The 11,563-nt window shown below is 36.8% G+C and overlaps 1 long non-coding RNA gene across 1 annotated transcript; it reads right to left on the bottom strand.

The window, feature by feature from the left end:
- Nucleotides 1-3,971: 3,971 nt before the first annotated feature.
- On the bottom strand, nt 3,972-8,733 carry LOC113152138. The gene is made up of 3 exons (XR_003297887.1): nt 8,312-8,733; nt 4,200-4,214; nt 3,972-4,000 (listed from the first exon to the last, which is right to left on the bottom strand). It is a non-coding gene; the product is annotated as an uncharacterized LOC113152138 (long non-coding RNA).
- Nucleotides 8,734-11,563: the final 2,830 nt, after the last annotated feature.

The raw sequence follows: 11,563 nt of genomic DNA, 5'->3' as shown, positions 1-11,563 counted from the left end.
GATACTCACACTGTGTAGAAGCTGGGGCTGCAAGATATAATTGGAAGATGAGAAAGGAGTAAAAAACATTAATATGTGATTATGCAAAATGAGTCATCAGTCAAAATACTTCGGGTGCTTTTACACCTAATTTCGATTAAATCGGACTTGAGTTTGTTTTTCCAGTGTGAACACGGTAATCACACTCGAGTGCGCAGCAAAACAACCGCACCGAGACCCCCAACATGATGTGGTCTCGCTTCGAATCACTTAGCGAACTCTCCTGGTGAGAACGCGAACCGAACCAAAACCGGACCAAACGTTAGTAATGGCATGATTTGAAGACTTTGGGTAGTGTGTAGATTTTCATCTTTTTTGTTTGTCCAACAAAAACATGCTGTCTGATTAATGGAGGACAAACGTGGAGACGTGAGGAGGTGAAGTGTCTCACAGACACCAGGTCTGATGTAACGTAAAAAACAATAATCAACGGGAAGGACTGGTTCACTTGGATTTTTCTCGATGTGAAACGACGCCGAACCAAAGAGAAACTGCTACAATGTTACAAACTCATCAACTGATTCGGACCAAAGTAAACGAATTAAGGTGTGAAAGCACCCGCACTCAGCAAATATCTCCCATATTTGAGTAACTTGTAACCTCAGTGCTGCTGAAGTTGTTGTATACACTCATGTGAAGAACATACTATTAACATACTCCTATATAATAAATGAGAAGACTCCAACCTTTGGTGGTCATAGTCGCTGAGGTGACTGTGGGTTGAGTGGTGCTTGACTGAGAGATGCTGGTTGAAGGGTTTATGGTGTTTGTAGGAGGAGAAGTGGCTGCAGGATGGAGAGCATGTTGGTGATCATCTTCAGAGAAATACTTACTTCACATGATATCTTTATAATTTTATACTATTTTAGGACACAAACACACTCAGTTTACAGATAACTTGGCTAATACCACTCTAAACCGACGCTGGATACATTACCAGAGGTGGTGGAGTTTGAGCTTTGAATTGTGCTGTTTGAAGGTTTGTGGCTGGTTATTGTGTCATTTGGTTTGGCAGGAGTTACTGCCTTGGTGTTTGTAGGTAAGGTGGTGAGAGATGTGGGTTTGCTTGGAGGTGAAGTGATTGATTCTGTATTCCAAGGAAAAAGAAGGATAAATAAAAAAATCACTATACTAGTTTCTACATTTAAAAAAATGACATGTGATCATTTCCCCCTAATGATAATAATCATATAAATCCTATTTCTTACTGTTTAAAAAGAATAAAGGATGGAGTAACTATTACCAGCAGGAAGTTTCTGCTCAGGAGACAGTATTCACCTGGATGTGTTCAATAGGACTCAACAGCTGCTACATTACAAACTGTTTTAAGCTCCGGACAACATCTGGAGAATCCAGTCTAGGCTAAGTGAAGAATTGTGCAGTATTTGAAAAATACATTTAAATAATATTTTTTTATATTTAGATCTAAGCTACAAAATATTGAGAAATCACCTATAAAGACGTGAAGCCAGGAGCATATCACATGATAAGTTTATGAATCTGTCTATTTAACTTAACTATAACTCACCTTAAAGGGCAAAAAAATATACAGGAAGCCAAATTGTGAAAGCAATGGATAATTAAATAACTTATTCAAACACTATCCAGTCTATCTAAATAATAGTTCATTTGCATTTGGTCAGTTTGCAAGTTAGACAATCAAAAAATGCTCTTTTACCATTTCTGGATTTAATCTCATTCAGTGTACTGTTAACTCAGCTGCTAAAACTGTAAACTGAAACTAGATCAATTACCAGGCACGTTGGTTAAATTTTGTGTCTGCTGTGATGAGTCTGAGGTGGAATTTGACGAAGTGAGTGAAGAGTTGGTTGTTGTGTTTGAGGGTGGGGCACGAACTGTTGCCGTGGTGTTTGTAGGTGAGGTGGTGACAGATGCTGTAGGTGAAATATAATTAGTAGAGCTTGGAAAAAAACACATCAGAACTAACACAACATCACAATACTAGTTTCTACATCATTCAAAGGTTACATGTTCCCTTTTCCACTATTGTTAATGATCATATAATTCCTTATTCCTCCTTTTTAAAAAGACAATGTCACAGCTTTTCTGTGTTTCTCTTCATTTTAATCAACTACACATTTGTTTGAAAAAGAAAAAAAGGACGAGACGTATTAAATAACTATTGTAGCAGAGCAAGGTTTCTAATCTATGTTCAGGAGATCAGACAGTAATCAGCTGGACGTGTTGAATAGGACTCAACAACTAGTGAAAATAGCTGATGAGTCTTTAGTGGGTCGACGTATTTGGCCAAACTATTAAATCCATTTCAATTCTATGTTTTCAGCTGCTATATTATAAACTGTTTTCAGATAAACTCTGGACAACATCTGGAGAATCAAGTCCAGACTGAGTGAAGAGTTGTGCTTTGAAGTATTTGACAAACACAATTGAACAGTCCAAGGACTGCTGATCTTTACTAATTCCTGGATTTGATCACAGTCAGTGTACTGCTAACTCAGCTAGTAAAACTGTAAACTGAAACTAAATGCATTACCAGACCCGTTGGTTGATTTTTGTATCTGCTGTGAGGAGTCTGTGGTGGAAGTTGACAAGGTGAGTGAAGGTTTGGTTGTTGTGTCTGAGGGCTTGACACGATCTGTTGTCGTGGTGTTTGTAGGTGAGGGGATGACAGATTCTGTGGGTGAATTAGAATTAGTGGAGTTTGAAAGAAAGACTAGCTTAACATCACAATACTAGTATCTACATCATTCAAAGGTTACATGAACCCCTTTCCCACTATTGATAATGAACATACTGTATAATGATCATCTGATTCCTCCTGTTAGAAAGACAATGTCACAGCTTTTCTGTGTTTCTCTTCATTTCAATGAACTACACATTTGTTTGAAGAACAAATAAAGGACGAGAAGTATTACATAACTATTGTAGCAGAGCGAGATTCCTAATTTATGTTTAAGAGATTTTACAGTAATCAGCTGGACGTGTTCAATGGGACTAAACAACTAGTGAAAATAGCTTTTGAATGTTTTCTTCTTTGGCAAACCACAACAGTCCCATTGCACTGAAGTCTGAACAGTGGAAGCAAAGTCTATTTTAATGTTGTTAAATTTAATTTAACAAGTTTCTATTGAAGAAGGAACGTGAATAGGTATAGGTTTTTTCAATCTTAGTATATGTCTAGTTTTATAGATAAAAATATGTAGTATAATACAAAACAATTACAATGGTGTAAAATATTGAATTAACATGTTTCCTGACCTAATATTATTTGATCATCAGTTTTTCCAGCAAACTGATGCAAATGAAACTGAAACTGGATGCATTACCAGACTGGGCGCTTGACTCTGGTTTCTGCTTTGAGGAGTCTGAGATGGGGGTTGGCAAAGTGGATGCAGGTTTGGGGTCGGTTGTCTTGGTGTCTGTAGGCGAGGCAGTGACAAGTGCTATATGTGAAATTTTCAAGCAAAGATGCCTACTTTATAAGACAATAGTGTTGATGCTACTGTGATGATAAAAAAATTAGGCAGTTCTAAAGTGAAGGTACAGCACAGGGTACAGCTGGAGGCACAATTAGAATGAAACATTATATTCTTTATAATAACAGATACGTGTTATGTAAGGTAATGTATGAACTGTCACTCACCTGAGCTTTGGTCACCTGGAAACATAAAAGAGAAAAAACAGAGTTAGTGAGTGTTAAAGTGTTCCTTATGTTACATTTCATTAAAGAATCTACTTTCATCTGATCAACTCAACTCTTCGTGCAGGACCATGGGGTCAAAAACTATTATTTCATAATTTTTCTTGATCATCAGTCTTTCCAGCAAACTGATGCAAATGAAACTGAATCTAGATGCATTACCAGATTGGTTGATTGACTTTGTAGTCTTCTGTGAGGAGTTTGAGGTGGGAGTTGGCAGGTTGAGTGCAGGTTTGGAGATGTTTTTCTTGGTGTCTGTAGGTGAGGCATTGTCAGATGCTATAGGAGAAATTTCCAAGCAAAGATGCCTACTTTATAAGACAATAGTGTTGATGCTACTATGATGATAAAAAAAGGGGCAATTCTAAAGTGAAGGTACAGCACAGGGTCCAGCTGGAGGCATAATTAGAATGAAACATTATATTCTTTACAATAACAGATACGTGTTATGTAAGGTAATGTATGAACTGTCACTCACCTGTGCCATCTTTACCTGAAAACACAAAAGAGAAAAAACTGTGTTGGTGAGTGTTAAAAGTGTTCCTTATGTTACACTTCATTAAAGTATCTACTTTCGCCTGAACAATTCAACTCTTCGTGCAGGACCATGGGGTCAAAACTATTATTTCATAATTTTTCTTGATCATCAGTCTTTCCAGCAAACTGATGCAAATGAAACTGAAACTGGATGCATTACCAGGTTGGTTGATTGACTTTGTAGTCTTCTGTGAGGAGTTTGAGGTGGGAGTTGGCAGGTTGAGTGCAGGTTTGAGGGTGGTTGTTTTGGTGTTTGCAGGTGAGACCTTGTCAGGTTCTATAGGTGAAATTTACAAGCAAAGATGCCTACTTTATAAGACAATAGTGTTGATGCTACTGTGATGATAAAAAAATTAGGCAGTTCTAAAGTGAAGGTACAGCAGGACATACAATTATAATGAAACATTATATTCTTTATAATAACAGATACGTGTTATGTAAGGTAATGTATGTATTTTGACTCACCTGGGTTATTTTGACCTGGAAATACAAAAAGAGAAAAAAACAGTGTTAGTGAGTGTTAAAAGTGTTCCGTATGTGACACTTCATTAAAGTATCTACTTTCATCTGACCAACTCAACTCTTCGTGCAGGACCGTGGGGTCAAAAAGAGTAAAGCGATCATTTTCAGGTGAAGCTGTCTCTGCAAGGCAGCTCTGTACAACCTGGTTGCCATGGCGATGTGGCGAAGAGCCACACTTGCTTTATTTCAGAAAGTAAACCGCTATTTCCTGCTTTGCACTAAAACCCAGAAGCATCCCATGCTTAGAAAATAGTTTGTAGTTAGGCCCGATCACGGGTTCACACTTTGACAATGAACTTACCCTATTAAGTTTTAATTTTTAGTTCTTAACAAACACACTTTTATTTACAAAATCTTATCCTCTATAGTTTATGCACTCTATAGAAACCATAGCTTATTTACATTTTTATACATATATCATTGCTTTTGAAAGTTTGTCTCACATTTACTAGAAAGTTAGTTACTTGTCTTTAAAATTCCTGATTTAAAGAATCATAATAATAAAAGTTTTTTGCTGTTTTGTCCAATCGTAAGCACTGAGCGATGAGGTGATGGAGGACAGTCAAAAAAAGAGTTTCAGGATGTGGTTTGGCGCCTTCTTTTCTTCACCGTGCTGAGCAGAGGTGCATGTTCTCTGCAGTGACATTTCACCATTTTCTACAACCCCTGAACAATGTTGGTTATTAGTTTTGTGGTGAGTGATTTGAATTGTTTCAGTGCCGGGTTTGAGAGATGCAGTTGTGCTCAGTGACTATTTTAGTGATGAGAAAACTAGTTGATGAATCATAACTAAATTTGTTCCAGTCACATTCAGTTCAGTAAAGCAAAACTACTACTGTACAACAATATTAAGAAAAAACATATTGGTTCTGTTTGTATTATGGGTTTTAGGTTGTTTTTAAATCAGTCAAACTAGTTTTAGATGAGGCTTAAAGTTGGACTGTTTTTCTCTCTTTTACTTCGCCTTCAGGGCAGAGTGTGAAATAAAAGTGTGACATTGACTGTTACATCAGCTTGTTTGAGGTCTCAAGAACGACAAGAGAGCCTAAGAGAGAAGATAAGTGAAGTAGGAAGGGGTTAGAAAAAGGGAGAAGAGAGGGCGACCACAGAGAAGAAGCTTTGCAGAGGTGACAGCAGCAACAGTGTAGAGACAAACAGAACTGTCCCTGAATCCATTAACTCATCTGACATGTAGTAAAGGAGCTGGTATCATCTTTGGATCTGTGTTTCATGTATCAGTTACTTCTTTATCAGTTTATTCTGTCTTTTCTTTTTCTCATATTTTGCATTAAAAGCACCACCGACCGCCCGCTTGTGTGACAAGCAGCCTCCTCCTCCTTGTGAAGCACATTTCTGACCTCACTTCTTCATTTCACACACTGCACTTCCCTTTTTTTTTGTTCATGAATTTACTTGTGCTCTGTTTCAGTCAGCTTAGCTTAAAGTGATCTTTTCTGCTCTGCCAGGAAATGAAGGCAACTCAGAGTGGAACACGGAAGTGGTCAACTTTTAGATCACACAGCTCCGTCCTGTTGCCGATACAGTATTAAGCTGAAAATCTGCATCCCAGTGGGGGGCTGCTGATATCAGCAGGGTCTTTGAAAAAAATTTATTTTAATCCAGCAAAAACATGAACTCAACTATATTTTTTTCACCGGCTTTGTTATAATTTGTATGCATGTTTGTTATCTAAATGTATAGTTAGTAGTATATAGTTCCCTCTTTTCCAGCTCTATATTTAAAAGGTACTTTAATTTTAAAGAGCTCATTACATTAGAAAGAATGTAATACCCTCTTTATATAGTATTTTCTGTAGTAATAAAACATATTTACCCCCTGTCTCCTCAACGATACAGTACATGCTTCAACAATTTTATACTATAACTGCTATAATATTGTACTTCAGGTATTTGCAGTAACAGAATTCAAGTGTCCTACTTAAATAAACGTAGCAATAACAGGATAAGTAGCAACGTAAAAGTTTTATATGATTCAAGCAACACTGCTTCTGTCTCATTACATTATTATTTATTTAAATATTAAATACGTATTGCTGATACATATACATACAAACAATTTGAATGTTTTGACATTTTGAATTTCAACTATTTTTATACTTTTCAGTACATTACAATACATCACATTAACATGTTCATTATTGACTTTATATTGATCTGCAAAACATAAAATTAAAAAAATATTAAATAGTGAATGAATTATTTAAAACATTTAAGGCAAGTTAGTGGAATAGAAGAGGAAGAAGTACCAGAAAATTAGAGAACTAAAATAAATTAAACCAGCTAGATACTACTGATGTTTTTTTTTTTACATTTAAAACTAATCTCTACTGTAAAATATTATGGTATTTTTGTTCACATAATTGTATTTTAAATGTGAAAATCTGTGGTTTATCAATGGAAAAGTAACAACATGCAGATATGTATATGAATATATATAACTGTGTGTTGTTGCAGTGTACTGTCATGCAACTACGATAATAAATACTGTACTGTAGCCTACAAAAAAAATGACAAATACTGACCCTGACTAAAGAAACTTTCTACAGAGTAAAAGAAATAAAGTTCATTTCAGCTCATGTGAACAAACGTCTCAGCTGAAAATAGCAGGAAATGTTTGATTTGCCGAGCAGTAACACAACTCTGAGTGATGCTAGAGGCAGTAATGGTGGCTCTTACATATGGGGGAAAGCACATGCACGCGCACACACACACACACACACACACACACACACACACACACACACACACACACACACACACACACACACACACACACATAGTGAAACGTGTTTCTTATACAACACCTACACACTAGAGTTGCAGTGAAGAGCTGAAGGACACACCTTAAAAACATATCTCTCACCTCACCCACACACACACGTACACACACACAAAAAGTTGAAGCAGAACAGAAACACGATTGTTCAAAATTCCCACAGCTTTGGTAACAAATGCAAGAACATGTTTTAAAGCGAGTCTACTTATTAACAGCAGCCTTTGATTGAACATAAGTGTTTAATCTTTTGCCAGAGGGCCTCATAGACCTGTCACTTTTCAGCTTCTCACATCACAAATACGCGCTTGTTCTGTCGTGTGTTCTTGGGTTTGGAAAGTTTAAGAAAAGCGAAGTAGCACAAACGCAGACACAACTCAAAGACGTGCTCTACTGTAGCTTGTCAATTCTGCCCTCCGTTTTTTTTTTACTTTAAGTGATTAGATTTTGTTTAGTGATGTTTTCTGGTCTTCAGAAACAGCTAATTGTCAAGTTTTCCTGCAGACAGATTTGAGAGTCTAAGTCAGACGTGGAAAGTATTTTACAGTTTCCCATAAACAGGATCACATGCTAACTTAGAATAAGACACATCACTGATATATATATTTAACTAATGTACAGATATTTTTAAAGTCTGTTTTTTTTTTTCTATTATAGACGTTGAGACATGCGCAAAGACACTTCTCACAGTCTCTTCATTAAGAAGGTCACAAAATTACATTGAAGATAGTTACTTACATTTACTCAAAGCAATGATCCCAGCCAAGAGCAGCAGGATCTTGAGACCAAGGAGACCTGCCATGTCCAGGAGTTAGGGTGTGTACAGGCACACACCACACGGTATAGTCCTGGTGCGGACGAACGGCCAACGCTCCAAATCGAAGCAGTTTTTCCAATTCCTAACTAAATTCTAAGAGTGAAAACGTGGTCTTATTTAGAGCTACATAAGTTTTTGTGTCTTATCAGTTGTCGCAGCTTCCTGGACTTGTTCCCCAAACCCTAGACGTTGCATCTGGTTTCAAGTCGGGCAAGTGGGAGTGATGTCACACTAAAAAAGACTGCCTTTACCTTCACGCTTAGAGGCAGGAAGTTTTTTTTAATTCAAGCTACGCCATCAAGAACAGGAAGTCGCCATGCATCTAATCTTCACTTGCTTTTTGCTCAAGTGTGAAAACGCACTGACTTATCAAACGCTTGAAGCTTTGAGGTTTAAGGGTCGTGTTTGACATGTTATGCTTGATTACTTGTGTTCAGCCACTTTTTTTCAAATTGTTTCTTATTTGATTGTATAATTCCTTTTCAACAATATTAAAAAAAAAAAGTTAATCTTTTTGTTTCTGTTAGTTTTTGGTTTCAAATCAGACTATTCATGAAAAATGTCATCTGTTACATCTGAGACATGAGACATACAGTAGTGAAATTTCTTAGAGCTCCTCTTCTTCCTCATTGACTCCTCCCTCTATTTTAGCTTACAGGCCTACAATTGCTGGACCATGTAGTCAAAATGCACGAGCAGTTAGCACTGCAATGTGCAAGAACAGAAATGCAGCCTTTCCTTTCTCAAACTTTGTTCTCTGTTTTTTCACTCTGTGTCTGAAGAGAGAAAACATGTGGCCACTGGCTGCAGAAGTGAATTTCTTCATTTCTGTTGTTCATTCTGTCTGAAATACATTCATAAGGGATGTTAGATCTCTTCAAAGTCATTGATCGCGTGTTGTGTTTGATCAAAGGGCTCTGCCTTGGAGCCCAAAATGGTTTATTTCTGTTTAAATACACAAGAAAATAAGAGATAAAAGAGAAAGGAAAGGGGGGGAAGAGAAGCTCTCCAGGGAGCGAGACTCCAAAACAAGGTGGCGATGGTGATGCGAATCTGGATGAAACACAGTCAGCCATTTCAGTATATGTATATGTACAAGTAAATAAAAACAATACAAGCAAAATGCCAGCCCATTGGACAGTTAGGTACTGAGCTAATAGAGACTTTCACTTAATCCATGCTACCAAAGTTATAGAGTAACTTTGGTAGCATGGATTAAGTTATAGTTATAGAGAGTTAAGTATGAGTATAGTTAAGTAAAGTTATAGAGAGTTATAGAGAGTCACAGTGATATGAACCTCTGTAGTATGTTCAGTACCATGCAGCACATGTAGTACTGTCGATCACATATCACAACCTTTAACGGTTGTGTTTATACATCAGTTGATTTCTACGTTATATAAAAGTTCCTGTGAAATGACGTTGAACCTGAAACCCAAAAGGAACCCACCGGGTTTCTGATAAAGTTTTTAATATGCCGATCTAAATATGGATTTCCTGCTACAGCAGTAAAATGAAGTGTATTTGACTATTTCCACTTTTGAGAATGTACTGTGGATTCTTGTAATCAGGAAGTGCATCTTAAGCAAGAAGCATCATGCTCATGCAATTAAAATACAACACATGTTGTACCGGTGCAGTCACAGTTTTTTAATGTTGTCAGATCTGTACATGTACAGACCAGCAGCACCAACAACGTGCATGTCTGTAAAAGCATTAAGGCATTTTATACTAAGAACATTCTCATGAATGCGGAACAGTTCACCACGTAGACTAGCTCGATTATAAAAAGTACACGCGGCATGTTTATAAATGGAGGATAAATTGCACCATGATTGCACCTTTGACTGCTGCCGCTCTCTGACACGAGTGAAAAGAATGCAAACATGAAAGTGCTTCATTGTGGTATGATGCAACAACAAAAAAAGAAATCTTCTGAAACTGGTCAGCTCAGTTTTAGCTGCATTCAGAGGCTAACTTCGGAGTACACACGTGAGCCGCTTTAAGAACAATTTCAGGTTTCTGTACCGATGACTCAAGTTTATTTGAGCACATGCCAGCATGTGACATCCCAGCATTCTGATTATTATTTCATAAATCTATGTAATATTTATTTATTTATGTATTTTGATTTTAAAATGTTTATGTAAGTCTTATGTCAAAATTGTACTGATAAAAATGACACACTTTTATTTTTTAAATTGGGATATCATATCAAGTTTGAGTCAGAATTCTATTACAACTTGTTGTCACCTGTGCTCTTTCCTCATTTATCAAAACATGCTATAACATTAGCTTGCATGCAACAAATGTTACCTTCTAAGGAGATTAATGTATATAAGAAAGATAAAAGTAGAATATTAGAAGGTATATCCTGTTGCGTTTTTTGCTGCAAAAGACAAAAAACTGTTTCCAAACGTTTCCAGATTTGCATTAGGAATGTTAATCACTGTTCAACACAGTGAGTATTAACATTATCAATGTGCGAGCACTGCCCTGAGAAATTTGATTTCTGTACAGTATGTTGTAGTCCTCCCTCATGATCAGTTTAGTTGATAGATGACACTGTAGAAACAGCAGATGTACTTTACACGTTTAACACGTATAACGCCTCAAAACCTCCTACTCCAGCTTATTATGCATAAGTGGTGAGAGAAAGAAAAAGAGAGTTTTTGTGGTGGTGCCGTTACTTGCTTAAAATAGATAATACTAAAAATGAAGCGCTGAGGTTCTGGATTCTGCCCAGGAAGGAACTAAAGTAAAGAGAAATGCATCACTGACAAGGGAGAAACTGGTCATAACCACATGATTTCACTAATTCCAATTAAAATATCTGAGCTCCCTATTGTAAACTGAATTAAATTTTTACACAAACAAGACTTTAAGGCATAACTGGTACTGATACTATTAAAAGTTCCCTATTAGCACAAACACAAGTTGGAATAATGGACTAGTGAATAATGCTTTAAACAATATGTGAACAATAAAACGACACGGTGCATTTCAGTAGTATTTCACAAACTAACCACAAACTGAAAATAGAAGTCACACAGCTCGACAAAGGGACTTAGTCACTGGCAAGAGTCAGTTTACCACTACATCCCCCTGCAACACAGTCACACTTTATGATTTGAGCTTTGATGATTTGGAAATATACCAGCTAAATATGGCAA

The sequence above is a fragment of the Anabas testudineus genome, chromosome 4, assembly GCF_900324465.2.
Source record: "Anabas testudineus chromosome 4, fAnaTes1.2, whole genome shotgun sequence".
In the NCBI taxonomy this organism is placed as follows: domain Eukaryota; kingdom Metazoa; phylum Chordata; class Actinopteri; order Anabantiformes; family Anabantidae; genus Anabas; species Anabas testudineus.
This window is presented reverse-complemented; position numbering and strand designations above follow the sequence as displayed.